At 41.9% G+C, this 15,828-nt stretch overlaps 1 protein-coding gene across 3 annotated transcripts in view; it reads right to left on the bottom strand.

Moving 5' to 3' along the window:
- WIPF2 (WAS/WASL interacting protein family member 2) overlaps positions 1-15,828 on the bottom strand; it is a 38,593-nt gene that overhangs the window by 19,489 nt on the left and 3,276 nt on the right. The window contains exons 2-3 of one of the 3 annotated variants that reach the window (XM_007465190.1): positions 14,476-14,712; positions 10,056-10,180 (exon numbers count right to left, since the gene is read on the bottom strand). The exons of the other annotated variants lie outside the window; for them this stretch is intronic. The gene's annotated coding sequence lies outside the window, so the exon portion shown is untranslated. The remainder of the gene's footprint in view (positions 1-10,055; positions 10,181-14,475; positions 14,713-15,828) is intronic. 3 annotated transcript variants of the gene reach the window in all.

Below are 15,828 nucleotides of genomic sequence, written 5' to 3'. Positions count from 1 at the left end.
AAAAAAAAAAAAAAAAAAGTAAAAACTGGGATTTCCCTGGTGGCGCAGTGGTTAAGAATTCGCCCTGCCAATGCAGGGTACACGGGTTCGATCCCTGGTCCAGGAATATCCCACATGCCACGGAGCAACAAAGCCCGCGCACCACAACTACTGAGCCTGTGCTCTAGAGCCCACGAGCCACAACTACTGAGCCCATGAGCCACAACTACTGAAGCCCGTGCACCACAACTACAGAAGCCAGTGTGCCTACAGCCCAAACTCCACAACAAAGCCACCGCAATGAGAAGCCCGCACACCGCAACAAAGAGCAACCCCTGCTCACCACCAGAGTAAGCCCACGTGCAGTAACGAAGACCCAATGCAGCCAAAAATAAATAAATAAACTTATTAAGGAAAGTTGTAAAAACCATTCTTAGTCATTGGGCCATACAAAACAGACCATGGACCAGATCTGACGCATGGGCCACAGTTTACTGACCCCTGGTATAGTCACATCACTGGAATCTGATAAAAGTGTAAATACCACGTGAGAATTTATCCAGTTATCAGTGGCTTAATATTTAACACTCAAAAAGTATACAGTTGTCTCCTTATTACAGTCTGTAAGTGATCCTCATTTCACAAATGAGACTAAAGTCAGGGAACTTTAGTCTTCATAAGACATTGAAGTAGGGGGCAAAAATAAAACTAAAACTCAAGAACAATACCCCCCAAAAGTCACCCCAAGGAAATCCTACTCCTTGAACTCTCAAAAGCCAAAGCCAAATAATTGCAGAGGTTTGGTTCTAAACTCTTTACATGGGTGATCAAAATCTCTCTGTGGATAAAGAAGTAACCACTTAAACACTTCTCTCAATGCCCTGAGAATGATAAAAGGGCAAATATTCCAAAGGTTCTATAAAACCAAGAACCTTTGTAGGTAGTAAATTTGATCAAAAACATGACCGTTAACATCTTCAAAATCCCAACTCCTTACAGTGGAATGCCACTCTAGGCTGGCTGCCCACCAGAGCTTTTTGCTCCAATCACAAAGAACTGGACAGTACTTTGGCTAAGTGGTTCCCACAGGGAATGATGTCTGAACTCACTTCAAGGAACGAGCAGCTGACTCCCCTCTAAGGGAAATACCTTCTCATTTCTGGTTTCAAAATTAAGTCTAGTCTTTCTTTGCCCGGAATCTAACATACTAGGCTTGAAAAACTGATCAAAATAGTAAATCCTCATAAGCAGAACATCTATCTCGGGGCGTGGGGGGTGTTAAAGTGAAAGAAACACGTGGAGAAGAAAAAACCTTTCTTCTATTAAATTCTCTGGGTTCACTATGACCATTCCACTTAAGTCCCCATAGCAGTCATAAAGCTAGCAGCCCAAGAATAAGGAAAACAGTAGTTTATTCAGAAACAAACATTTTCAACTAATTCCAGTCACCTCAGTTCCCACCTTTTCTGGGTTTCCAGTTCTACCTACTTTGGCCATTGCCACAGCTGAAATGGTCTCCTAGAATGACCCGGAAAAGAGATTCAGACAAGTCCCTAGTTCTTTCCAGATCCACAGTTGATCCAATCTACATGCTACAGAGTAAGAAATGACCTAAAGGGACAAACTTAAGTCTGACAGTTAGAGTCATTTATTAGGCAAAGCAGTAGTTCTCTAGCAAGGCAAATCTTTTTTTAAAGTCACCCACCGCAGAAGGCCACTAATACATTATGCAGTTAAAGATGCCTTCTTAAAATAGGCTCAGGGGCTTCCCTGGTGGCGCAGTGGTTGAGAGTCCGCCTGCCGATGCAGGGGACACGGGTTTGTGCCCCGGTCCGGGAAGATCCCACATGCCGCAGAGCGGCTGGGCCTGTGAGCCATGGCTGCTGGGCCTGCGTGTCCGGAGCCTGTTTGTATTCTATCACTAAGATAGGAATTTGGAGTGGGTTAAGTTTTCATTTAGGAAAAATAGCAGAAAATTGCTAAACCCAACCAGCTTGCAGTGGAGATTTTTTTCATAGTGATTGGTGAAATAGAAAGGGATCAGGAGACCTGAGTTTGAGTCCTTAACTCTGCAGTTTACTCCTGAGTGATCTGGGGGGTCGCGCTTAGCTCAGTCAGTCTGCCTCTCTCCCTAGTGTGCATACATGTAACCCCACTCCTCGAGCTTCAGAGTCCTCGCCTGTAAAATGGGAGTGATAATACTCTACTGTAGTGTATCATTGTTTGCCACCAGGGAAGCCCAATTTATATAAATTCAAATTAACACAACTTTCCTTGCCCTGAAGATTCCCTAAAGAAGCTTTATTCAAACCAATTCAGTATCGACACTACAAGCACTAACCCAATGCAGAGGGTCTGCTTTGAGAACTGCTTTCAGTTAAGAACAAATGAAGCGGGCTTCCTTGGTGGCACAGTAGTTAAGAATCCACTTGCCAATGCAGGGGACACGGGTTCAAGCCCTGGTCCGGGAAGATCCCACATGCCGCAGAGCAACTAAGCCCGTGCACCACAACTACTGAGCCCATGTGCCACAACTACTGAAGCCCACACACCTAGAGCTCATACTCTGCAACAAGAGAAGCCACCACAATGAGAAGCCCGTGCACCACAATGAAGAGTAGCCCCCGATCGCCGCAACTAGAAGCCCATGCGCAGCAACAAAGACCCAACACAGCCAAAATTAAAGTTAATAAAATAAACAAATTTATTTTTTAAAAAAAGAATGTAACGTTCCTGAAGTTAAACCTGAGATTAAACTAAAAAAAGGAAAAAAGAGGGTTCATCACGGAATTAAGTCTTTCCTTTCTGATCTATTAAATTGGAACTACAAACCTCACCATCTGTGTTCTTCAGAGTCCCTGATTTTCAGAAAAATTCTCATTCCCTTCTTAAGCCTTTCCACTTAAAAACCATGATAGCTTTTCACATCCTCAGGAGTCAGTTTCTCTGAAATAAAGATCAGAGAGCATTATTTCAAGTCTTCTTAATATCAAATTTATCACAGAATTCAGAGATAAGTCTCCATAAAACTCAAGCAATGCACTTTTAAAAAGTGCTTTCTTCTATTCCTCAGAAGACAAAACCTATTTTTCTATTCAATTTCCAAATATTCGGACACTTTAAGAGCAGGAAACCTCCTGAGGACAAAGACAGAAACTGCTTCCTTTTACATTTGATAAATGAAGAATCCAATTTAGTTGTTGCTTTTTATCATATATTTTAAAAGATCTAAGAGGTATTCCAGTTACCACTACAATTTGAGGGCTTTACTCAAATGGTATTCTGCTGTTATAAAACTCAGGTTTCAATACCAAGTTATTTTACAAAGAAAAAAATTTTTATTTTAAATCTAAATCTTAATGACATCCACTTTCATGCTGAGTGACCTCAGGTAACAGCACTTTCCTTTGATCTCAGCTTTGATTACAGAGTAAATTACAGTTTTTGTACCAAAGTACCCAATAAAATCCCACAGGGGAAAAAAAAAAACACCTGACCTTGAACATTTTTAAGTAGGCTGTCTCCCTCAGCAAAGTCTCAAGGGCCTTAGTTGACCTTACAAGACTCAGTCATATGGATAGGAATTTGGGATGTCAACAAGAAAATTATCTCTCTTTTGTTAAATACATGTTCAATTCTTTAATATCCTATTAAACTACTTTGTAATATAAAGAAACAGACAGCTAAAAGAGACATTTCAAGATTCTCACTGAAAGACCATTTAGCTCTGTCTACTCTGTCTCCAGCTAATCTAAAGAGAAGACAGTTGTGTCTTCAAGAGGAAAAGGTTCCAAATGTTCCCCCAATGCAATTCTTCTGATCCCATAGTTCAAAACACAAACAAACAAACAAAACAAAACACCTAACAGTATGAGAGATGGAACAAATATTCAGCAGAAAGAGAAAGATCAGTTGCTCTAGGACAAAGAAAAGTCACATAACAGACAATGGGGTTTTTGTTTGGTGTATTTTCATACCAGGTGGATAGAGGTGGCAAGATTATCCAAGCAAGGACATTAAAAACTCACTGATGGGACTTCCCTGGTGGTCCAGTGGGTAAGACTCCAAGCTCCCAATGCAGGGGGCCTGGGTTCAATCCCTGGTCGGGGAACTAGATCCCATATGCATGCCGCAACTAGGAGTCTGCATGCCGCAACTCAGAAGTCTGAATGCCACAACTAAAGAAGTCCACATGCCGCAACAAAGATCCCATGTGCTGCAACTAAGACCCGGCGCAGCCAAAATAAATATAAATAAGTAAATAAATAAGTTTTTTTAAAAAAAGGTTTTACGGATATTAAAAAGAACCATTGATGAGTCAGCTGTTCAAGACCATTCAATAAAATAACCAACCCTAGAAACATTCCCATCAAACAAGTGCAAAATGAGCAAGCCCACTTTGCATATTTCTCAACCATGTTACTGACAGAATCAATAGCAAGAAACCAAGGGTAACTGCAACAATGAAAATAAGTAGAAAATGATTAGGTAGGGTTTTTTTTGCCACACCATGCAGCATGTAGGATCTTAGTCCCCCGACCAGGGATCGAAGCTGGGCCCTTGGCAGTGAGAGTGCAGAGTCCTAACCACTGGACCACCAAGGAATTCCCTGAATGGGTAGGTTTTTGTTAAAACTGGATTCCAAATTCAACAGCAATCACCCCACTCTGATAAGCATTTCACTTAACAACTATTCCTCAAATAACCCTATAATGGCCCTGGTACCAGTTTAGACATTACCCTGAACTAAGAAACTTTAGAGGAACATTTCATGTATCTGTGTCCATTTTACCCAATGAGCTCTTAAGCACAGACAGCACCGTATCCTTCTATAGTTCTTTCCTATTATTTTACAGCGAAGAGTAGGGGCTCATCTGTCACTTGTTGAACCGAACCAAATTTAAAAGTAGCATTGTCTGAAAGAGCAAGCAAGTCTGAGTTGAGGGAAAAAAGAAGTGAAGGATGGATCAATGTGCCAGAAATGGAAAAGACAAGAAAAGAAGTAAGGAAGAAACACAAGGCTATATACACATGTGTAGTTCAGTGTACCAAAAAATCTTAACTTGCTGAATTTATTCATTCATTAATCCATCTATCATATGATAAACATTTATTGAGCACCCACTAGGTGCCAAAGCATTGTTCTATAACAATGGTTCCCAAGCAGGGTGATTTTGTCCCCCAGGAGACAGGTGGCAATGTCTGGAGACATTCTGACTGTCGTGACTAGGAGGTGCTACTGGCATCTAGGAGATAGAAAACAAAGAAGCTGCTAAACTCTCTACAGTGCACAGGGCAACCTCCCACAACAAAGAATTTTCCCGTCCAAAAATGTCAATAATGCTGAGGTTGATAAACCCTGTTCTAGAGGCTGAACTAGACAATTTTCTACAATCTTGGGGCCTATATTCTAGAGGAAAAGATAAACAAGGAAACAAACACAATCTCAACATTTCCATTACTGACAAAAAGAATGAAAAAAGAGAATCATAAAGGGAGAGTGCAGGAGTAGGGTACAGTGTTCTTTTAGATGAGGAGAGGGGTGGGGGCTGGGGGCTGGCTCTCCAAAGAAGTCTCTCCATGAACAGCCAAGCCCTAGAAACATCTGGGGAAAGAGCATTCCAAAAAGAATTCACAAACATCAAAGGGAAAACCGCCTGAGATAGTAATGAGCTTGATGTGTTACAGAACTAGTGAAAAAGCCAGAGTAACTAGAACAGGGTGAGGTGGAGAGTGAGAGGAGGTGAAATCTGAGGCCTCTGTAGGCCATCCTCCAAATCCAAAAGTAGTATCCTTCTCCATCCAATATGCCTATTATACCAAAGAAGTCTAAACAAACCAACAGCTTCACACCCAAGTAAACAAGTTCCATCAGTTATCTCGTTCACTAATCCCACAGACTGTACACCTCATCTCTCCTTGGCTTGAGTACAGCTAGGGACCTAGGTACTAACTGGAAGCCTTCCAGGGTTAAAAGTCCCCTGACGGCCGTCTGCCTACCTGTCCACCTGCCCTTCAACCTTGCTCCTGAAAAGCAGTACAGTATGGGGAAGAAGGGACTCATTACCACGGTGGCATAATGGCATCCAGTTCCTAAGTCACAGAACCCCACATGGGAGAACAGCCAGGAGCTACTGCCTAAGAGTATTCACATGCCACTGCAGGAGACTAACGAACAGCAGGAGCCAAACAGGTTCCTATAATTACGGAGGAACTGATGTCAACATTGAACTATGAACACGCCTCCATGTGTTCTAGGACAGAATACAGCAGAGAGTTTCCACTAAAGCATTTTTGGTTTCTCTAAAATACAAGGAAACAGACTAGAGTAACATTCTTGTTATTCATATTTTACCACCCTCCCCGCCCAAAAAAGCTTTATATAGTCTGAAAATAATCTACAGCCCTCGTCTCTCAATGGAAAAGGTGCTCCCTCCCCATTGAAATTCAATTCAGTCAAACCTGGTGAAACAGATTTCTATCATATGTAGAAATGGAATTAATTAAAATTCCAAGGTTACTCCATGAAGGGAAAAAAATCACTTTTCCAACTGCACGCATATTCCCATCATGGAAATTCAACTCTGCAGCAAATCTGATTGATCCAACAAGTAATTTTTTAAAAAATCACAAAGGGACTTCCCTGGTGGTGCAGTGGTTAAGAATCCGCCTGCCAATGCAGGGGACACGGGTTCGAGCCCTGGTCTGGGAAGATCCCACATGTTGTGGAGCAACTGGACCTGTGAGCCACAACTACTGAGCCTGCGCTCTAGAGCCCACGTGCCACAACTACTGAGCCCTCGTGCCACAACTACTGAAGCCTGTGCGCCTAGAGCCCGTGCTCCACAACAAGAGAAGCCACCGCAATGAGAAGCCCGCACACCGCAACGAAGAGTGGCCCCCACTCGCCGCAAGCAGAGAAAGCCCACACGCAGCAACAAAGACCCAACGCAGCCAAAAATAAATAATAAGTAAACTAATTTTTTTTAAAAATTACACACACACCATGATAATTTAAACTGAAAATCCTAGACTTCTGCAACTAAACCTGGATGTTTTACTCTTTACCTCAATGATTTTTCACTGTTACAAGCAGAACACAACCCTAGAAGAGAAAAGGATAGAGGCAAAAGAAAGATATATAACTATAGGATGAAATCCTTTCAAATATAATTTTCCTAATAAGAGCATAAGTATACATCCCAAAATGCAGCTTTTCCCCCTAATATGACTCTTTCCTCTTGTCTCAGATTATTTTTCAAAAGCCCGAAAAACATAAACTCAGAAGCCTACATATTCATAGATGACTTGATGTGGTAAATATTAGGTACCACAGATTATGATTCCCAGTTACAGGGCAACCCAGCAGCCAAGTCCTCTCATCTAAAATGATCACAAATCAATGAGAAGTCTACTCTTGTGTGCAATAAAATAACCACATCTGTGAAAAACTGCTTCAATAAAAAGATGGCTAGAGATAACTAATGCAAGAGCAACTGTAAACATAATACCTGAAAATCGTCCTAAACAGAGGTCAGGGAATGACCTCACCAAACATCCCCAGCCCCTACCACACCCCTCAAAGCAAAGAGAAAATCCTACTATCCTGAAAGCACTGAAGCATTGGGAAGGTGGGGGAACATATATAGAAAATAGTCAACTGCAGTAAATCAGTAATAGTTCAGAGTGCTGTAGTGCTTCAAAACATAGCCAGTGATTCATAGTCAATGAGACAATAACACTTTATTTTTATTTTTTGGCCACGCAGCTTGCGAGATCTCAGTTCCCCGAGCAGGGACTGAACCCAGGCCATGGCAGTGAAAGCCTGGAATCCTAACCACTAAGCCACCAGGGAACTCCCAAGACAATAACACTTTAGATTTAGCACTGTTTTTGTGACTTCATTCAGCAAAACTGTTTCAATGAAACCTGTAAAATTCTACTAGAGCTGTTTTGATAGAGCTGTTCATCTTAGAATGTAAATCTATGTCACAGCCGACATGGCTTCCTCAGCCTGCATTTTAGCTAATAACAGCAAGACTTCCAACACCTGAGTACTAGGGTACTACACTTGGCCTCTACAACATAGCTAAGACAGGTACTATTTAGCTCCAGATCTCCAAGCGACTCAGAGCAACCAAGGAGCAGCAGCAAACACCTCATTTCCAGGTGTTTTACATACCAACAATAAAAGATAACAACTGTTTTTCCTTCTAAGGCCTAGGGATCTACAACACAAAAAGAAGAGAATGTGCCCTCTCAAAGTGTCAAAGTTAAAAACAAACTTCAGGGCTTCCCTGGTGGCGCAGTGCTTGAGAGTCCGCCTGCCGATGCAGGAGACGCGGGTTCGTGCCCCGTTTCGGGAGGATCCCACATGCCGCGGAGCGGCTGGGCCCGTGAGCCATGGCCACTGAGCCTGCGCGTCCGGAGCCTGTGCTCCGCAAATGGGAGAGGCCACAACAGTGAGAGGCCCGCGGAACGCAAGAAAAAAAAAAAAAAAAAAAAAAAAAAAAATGAACAGACATAGCCAAGAATTATCAGACATTTCAAGAAAACCTCTAACATGAACGACAGGAATCAAAGCAAACAAAACACAATTCCTAACAACATGCAAAAATATTTATATATAAAATTCCAAAAAAATTTCCTGGAAATTAAAAAAACTGATAGCAAGGACTTCCCTGGTGGTGCAGTGGTTAAGAATCCACCTGCCAATGCAAGGGACACGGGTTTGAGCCCTGGTCCAGGAAGATCCCACATGTTGTGGACCAACTAAGCCCATGTGCCACAACTACTAAGCCTGCGAGCCACAACTACTGAGCCCAAGTGCTACAACTACTGAAGCCCGTGCACCTAGAGCCCGTGCTTCATAACAAGAGAAGCCACCACAATGAGAAGCCCGCACACCGCAACCAAGAGTAGCCCCCACTCGCCACCGCAACTAGAGAAAGCCCGCACGCAGCAACAAAGACCCAACGCAGCCAATAAATAAATAAATTTATTATTTTTAAATTGATAGCAAAAAAAATTGATAGCAAATATTAAAAATACAATAGAAGAGTTGGAAGAAGAAACTAAGGCTATCTGAAAATTGAATGAGAAAAAAAAATTCACAAGGGAAAAAAAATTACAGGGCCATTCTAGGAGTTTCACCATCTGGATTCCCTAAAAGGGGTTCCCAGAGAGAAGAGAGAAATAATTATCAGAGAGAGAATACATTATAAAAGATGTTAATACAAGAAAACTTCCCAAGACAGATGGAAATAAGTTGCAGACTGAAAATGCCCACTGAAGGTCAGTCATGATGATTTTTTTTTTTTTTTGGCCGCACCACCAGGCTTGTGGGATCTTAGTTCCCTGGCCAGGGATCAAACCTGGGCCCCCAGCAGTGGAAGCGTGGAGTCCTAACCACTGGACCACCATGGAATTCCCAAGCATGATGAATTCTAATAACCATCCCAAGGCACATCACTGCATTTCAGAATACCAGGGATAAAGACAAAACCCTAAATGGGACTTCCCTGGCAATCCAGTGATTAAGACTCTGCGCTTCCACTGCAGTCTTCCAGGGGGTGCAGGTAAAGACAAGACCCTAAAATCTCTCAGAGGAAAAACAGATCTCACACAAAGAATCTAGAATCGGAATAGCATCAAACTTCACAATATGATTTTTGAAAGTCAGAAAACGACAAAGCCTTAAAATTTCCAAAGACATATGATCCCCAACATAATATTTTATATCTAATCACACTACCAACCAGCGTGAGGGTAGAAAAGAGATGATTCAGACATGCAAGACCTCAAAAAATGCACCCCCTCCTATAGACCTTTTTTCATAAAGCCTCTGGAAGAGACTCTACTAATGTGTTCGAGTGTACTGAAAAGAGAAACTTTCATCCGAGTTTAGGGATGAATTAATGATTGACACGCAGAAAATCAAGCAAAAAGAAAAGAAAAGAAAAGAAAAAAGGCAATTATTATACTTAGGGGAAAAAAGTATGAAGAAGGAAATATAATCATAGTACACAGTCAATATACTGGATGCTTTTTTTTTTCCTTCTTTTGATAACACTCACCTCTACTCCCTTCTGGACTCATGGGAGAGGAGGGAGGCTGGAGGTCTGGGAACTACTTTTCCTAGAATCCCCTGTCAACGAGGCTGTGGTTTAAATTCCACTGACACAACTCATTCACTCAAGATCTGGAAGACGGAAGGAAGGTAGATGCTACTACTGACCTTCCAGGAGCAATGAGCAGGTGTGTGGCCTCCAACAGATGACAGACATGTGGTTTGCAGCAGTTTTCAATATTCTGTAAATTGCCTGCTTTGGTGTTTAAGGCAGCCAAGATTATTAATGGTTGCAGTTTCTTACAATCTCCACAAGTGGCTTTCCCTGACCTATGCTCCCCTGGCCTTCCAATGATTTGGTAATCTGTGAAATATCAAGAATGCTTGGTTTTTCTATTTGAATCCTGATATATAATACAAAATGCTGATTTAATCAAGATTGTGATATATCTCTATTAGGCAGATAGCAGGAAGGGTTGAGCGTGAAAAGCAACATAAGAATGCAAAATTCAGTGTCCACAGTAGAAATTCAGTAGATAATATCTAAGAATTGAAAAACCAAGACATAACAGTGTGAGTATACTATGTAGAAACACGAAGGTAATATACATCAGGAAAAAAATACCAGAAGTATTCAAAGTGATTAAGGATAAATAAGGAGAAATGGAGCAGCTTTTTAAATTGTAAGACTTATAGTATTAGTTGACTCTTTAAATGATGTATTCTTACTATATTGATTTTTTAAATTTAATTACTAAAAATCAAAAAAACTAACGCCGTATAAACAAAAACAAGCTTCAGACTGACCAAAATTTCAAAAAAATGAGGTCAGTACTGGATCTGTTACCAATGCAGTTAAAGAGAGTAGAAAATCCCAAACAAACCAAAATAACCCATGTCTCACTCACTGTAATGGAAGCAGGCTGCCTAATGCAACCCGAATCTCTGGCACAGCCTGGGTGTAACCAAACAATGTTCACCACCCCAGAGCTCACTGCACCACAGGTCAAATATGGGAGGAACTTCCAGGCCACTATGAGAATTCGTGACCAAAATTTAACTGCAAAGGTAAGCACAAAAATAGAGGGATAAATCTTAAAATCAATTACCTTAGCCCCCTTTTTAAAAGGTCTTCTCCTCAATTTAATGCAACTAATTGAAAAACAAAAATAACCATCTGTTGTCAAAATATCTTTAGAAGTTCTAAGAAACTGTTAATGAGCTTAAAAGACTGTTACCAGGTAGGCTGAAACTTAGTCACTGATGACAAAAAACAGCTCTTCTCACTCTAGGTTGGCCATCTCATAGTACTAGCCCTCGACTTCTGTGTGCCTTCCTTCATTGCACACCCCAAATATAAAAGTAGAAAGCTTAGACATAGAACAGTCAGAAGTAAGGAAAATCAGTGATGACAGTCTCCATTAAGAAAAGGCCTGGGCTTCCCTGGTGGTGCAGCGGTTAAGAATCCACCTGCCAATTCAGGCGACACGGGTTCGAGCCCTGGTCCGGGAAGATCCCACATGCCCTGGAGCAACTAAGCCCGTGCACCACAACTACTGAGCCTGTGCTCTAGAGCCCGCAAGCCACAACTACTGAGGCCCGTGTGCCTAGAGCCTGTGCTCCGCAACAAGAGAAGCCACCATAATGAGAAGCCCACAAACAACAGAGTAGCCCCCGCTCGCCACAACTAGAGAAAGCCCGCATGCAGCAACAAAGACCCAACGCAGCCAAAAATAAATTAATTTTTTTAAAAAAAGGCCTGAAAGAAAATTTAAGCAGATGCTCCATAAAATGTTGATCCAGACTCCACATGGAGAGAAGTGTCATGCCTCATTTCAAAGATATTAAGTCCCAACTCACCACAGATAATCTTATAACAAAGCTATGACTTTCACTGAAGAGTCTCTTTCTCTCACTCTAACACCCTTAAGCCATCAAATACACATATGCTTCTTGCTGAAATGCTAGAAAAATTTGCACATTTTCATTCCTTGATCACTGGTGATGGTCTGCTAAACCAAGAGTCTACTTTGCGCTATGAAAACAGGGCAAGCTGATCCAATTACAAAAGAAAGGTACTAAATCAAACAGGACCACCTGGGCTTTGGGGAAGAGTACTGTGATTCCTGAACAAACGTCAATATAAAATATACAGCAGATATAGCAGATAAAAATGTTTTCATATATTCAGAGTTATAATGGCCCTTGAGCTACTGATTCATTTGCATGTCCAATAAGTCATAGGCATCATGTTAAGACATATGGCCTAGATGATGGGTATGACAAATTATATTCAGTAGTTCACAATAAGAACATCTGTGTTCTCTCTCCAGCCCCATGAGGCTTACAAAAAAAACAGTCAATAGTCTCCAGAAGTGAAGAGGTTTTCTGTTTCCTAAATAAGCAGGTCTGGCAAACTAACAATCCCATCATCCCCCATATAAGAATTGCTCCCCAACAATCTACAAATCAGTTCTCGAGAGCCCAAAACTTTAAGCCCTAATCCAGCCACACAAGTTTAATTTGCAGGACTTAAAAGAAATCAAGATTAAAAGAATAGGCTTTACCCAGGAAAGTTTTCAGAAAACACATTCCACTGTACAGGCATCATACTCCTTTATGATATTGATGGTTTCAGCATCAACAGTGGTCAACTACTACATGTGGAAAGAAGTGGCAGGAAAAAATGTCTATTGTAAAGGTGAGCTCAAAATTCACTATGCCATTTATCTGTATCTTTGGAGAACTCACACTCTCTGAAGCCTTGCCTCCTATCTCTCTGCTTCTCACTCCCTAAGCTCCAGACACACTGGAACTTCCTTCAATTCTTCAAAATAGCCAAGTTCTTTCCCTCCTCAGGACCTTCATCTATGCCATTTCCTCCCCTCATCCTTTAGGTTTCAGCCTTAGAAGTCAATTCCTCAGGGACCTTCCCTGAGTGCCTGCCTTCCCAATGAACCAGGGTTAGGCTTCCCATTAGCTCTCTCCACAGCACTTACAGCAAGAGTAATTAATTATTTGTTTAATGGATGTTTCCCCCACTAGACCATAACCACATGAGTGCAAGGTCTGAGTCAGTTTTGTTCACTGCTGTATCTCCAGCACCTACCACAGTGCTTGGCACACAGCAGGAGCTCAAAAATTGTCACATAAGTGAATGACAGGGCCTCAAAAAAGCAGCTTCAGCAATTCCACTTATAATTTACCCTACAGATATAGTCACACATGCAAAGGACCAAATATATATAGTTATTCACTGGAGCATAGTCTGTAACAGCAAAAGACTGGAAACATTAAATATCTACCAGTATAGGGCAGGTGCCCACTCTCTTTACTGCTCATGTGGAATGATGGTCAAAGTAAGTTTCTTACAAACTGCAGATAGAATTAGCAGTGTGCTACACTCGTTTAAAAAAATGCAAGAAATGTATGTATTTGCTTTACATGTACACAGCATCTCTGCAAAGGATCTCAAGAAACTGATATTAGCTGACTCTGGGGAGACGAACTGGAATGAAGAGTAGACAAGGGTGGAGGGCAGACTATTGACTGTAAACCGTTTTTTTTACCTTTCAAATTCTGGGCCACGTGAGTGTATTACCTATTTAAAAGAATAATATTTGTCAGGACTTCCCTGGTGGTCCAGTGGCTAAGACTCCACGCTCCTAATGCAGGGGACCCAGGTTCAATCCCTGGTCAGGGAACTAGATCCAACATTCATGCCGCAACCAACAGTTCGAATGCTGCAACTAAAGAGCCCGCACGCAGCAACGAAGATCCCGTGTGCTGCAATGAAGACCTGGCGCAGCCAAATAAAGTATTTTAAAATATATATATATTTGTTAAAGACAGTCCTGTCCTTATAAGACAGTGATAGCAAGAGTTTAAATTAATCTCATACCTGGATCTTTGATGACAAACACCCTGCCTACACCTGAGCACAGGGAAGGTAGAAGCAGAGAGAAGGGAAACTCACTATCTACAAACCTCAGACAGCTTGTCCCACAGTAGACTGTACCACTTTCGAAAATGCCTTTTTTTCTTTTTTAAACAACCAATTGTTCCAATCTGGACTTATGGAGAATGTTTCACAGTCAGAGGGATTATTGGGAGGAAAAAAAAAGGGATTATTGGATTCAGCATTTCTATTAGCACAGAAAGCCGGTTGATGAATTTGTACTGAAGAATTATCATAAATACCAAATAAAAACAAATTACTTTCACTCGGGGGCCTCAATCTAAATGGAGCTTAATATGAATCCATGAAGTTTAAGAAACTAAAAATTTTTTGAAAACCAATTATTAAAATGGGGAGGACATCTACACACGTTCCTTGGATATACAGATGTGCCAAACTTCGAGACACTCTTCAGGAAAGAAAGACCTGAGACTAGGCTGAACACAAGTCCAATAATCATATTTGTTGCCACAATCAAAGCCCTGGACCAGAGTCAAAACCTTTGGATCTGAACCTGCATATCAGGAACAGAATACTCTGGACTAACGATGGCAAGAGAAAGGTGAATCCAGGGCCACCAAGAAGAGGATTTGTTTTGGGGTTATCTCCAATGTTACAAGGGCCACTGTCACACACTGCAAGAAATGATCTTCATACTCCATTCCAAGACCTAATGGAGACACAGTTATCTTCAAATAATTATCCCCTGAAAAACAAAAGGGTAGGGACTTCCCTGGTGGTGCAGTGGCTAAGACTCCGCGCTCCCAATGCAAGGGGCCCGAGTTCGATCCCTGGCCAGGGAACTAGATCCCACATGCCGTGGAGCAACTAATAGTTCGCATGCCACAACTAAGGAGCCCACATGCAGCAACTAAGATCCAGAAAAACCAAATAAATAAATAAATATTTTTTAAAAAGGGTGGGGGGCTTCCCTGGTGGCGCAGTGGTTGAGAGTCCGCCTGCCGATACAGGGGACGTGGGTTCATGCCCCGGTCCGGGAAGATCCCACATGCCGCGGAGCGGCTGGGCCCATGAGCCATGGCCGCTGAGCCTGCGCATCCGGAGCCTGTGCTCCATAACGGGAGAGGCCACAACAGTGAGAGGCCCACGTAAAAAAAAAAAAAAAAAAAAAAAAAAAAAAAAAAAAAAAAAGGGGGGGTATTCACTAAGTAGAACACACTGAAAAGTAGCATTAAGTACTTAGTGTAGGGCTTCTCAGGTGGCGCAGTGGTTGAGAATCTGCCTGCTAATGCAGGGGACACGGGTTCGAGCCCTGGTCTGGAAGGAGCCATGGCCGCTGAGCCTGCACGTCTGGAGCCTGTGCTCCGCAACAAGAGGGGCCGCGATAGTGAGAGGCCCGCGCACCACAATGAAGAGTGGCCCCCACTTGCCACAACTGGAGAGAGCCCTCGCACAGAAACGAAGACCCAACACAGCAAAAATAAATTAATTAATTAATAAACTCCTACCCCCAACATCTTCAAAAAAAATAAAGTATTCAGTGTAGTCATACTAAATTGCTGTAACTTTGCCAAGCCTAAATGGCAAGTTAGAAGCCAATTCCTGGCTCCCCTATTTGATAACCTATTTGCCTCCACAGGCATGGTAAGCCAAAATATTAAGAGATCTAAGACTGACACAGACATTAGCAAATGTATCACCTTCTTTCCCTCCTAACATTGTCTTTCTCCATAAAGTTCTATTCAGCATTTTAAAATACCCCTTGATAATAATACCAAGAAGTGCTTGTGAGTTTAGCCTGTGGCTCCCCAGGCTCAAAGGCTTGGGAGTGAGAGTGAGGCGAAAAAAAAAAGTGGGAAAC

Source organism: Lipotes vexillifer, unplaced genomic scaffold, assembly GCF_000442215.2.
Source record: "Lipotes vexillifer unplaced genomic scaffold, Lipotes_vexillifer_v1.1 scaffold591, whole genome shotgun sequence".
Classification (NCBI taxonomy): domain Eukaryota; kingdom Metazoa; phylum Chordata; class Mammalia; order Artiodactyla; family Lipotidae; genus Lipotes; species Lipotes vexillifer.
This window is presented reverse-complemented; position numbering and strand designations above follow the sequence as displayed.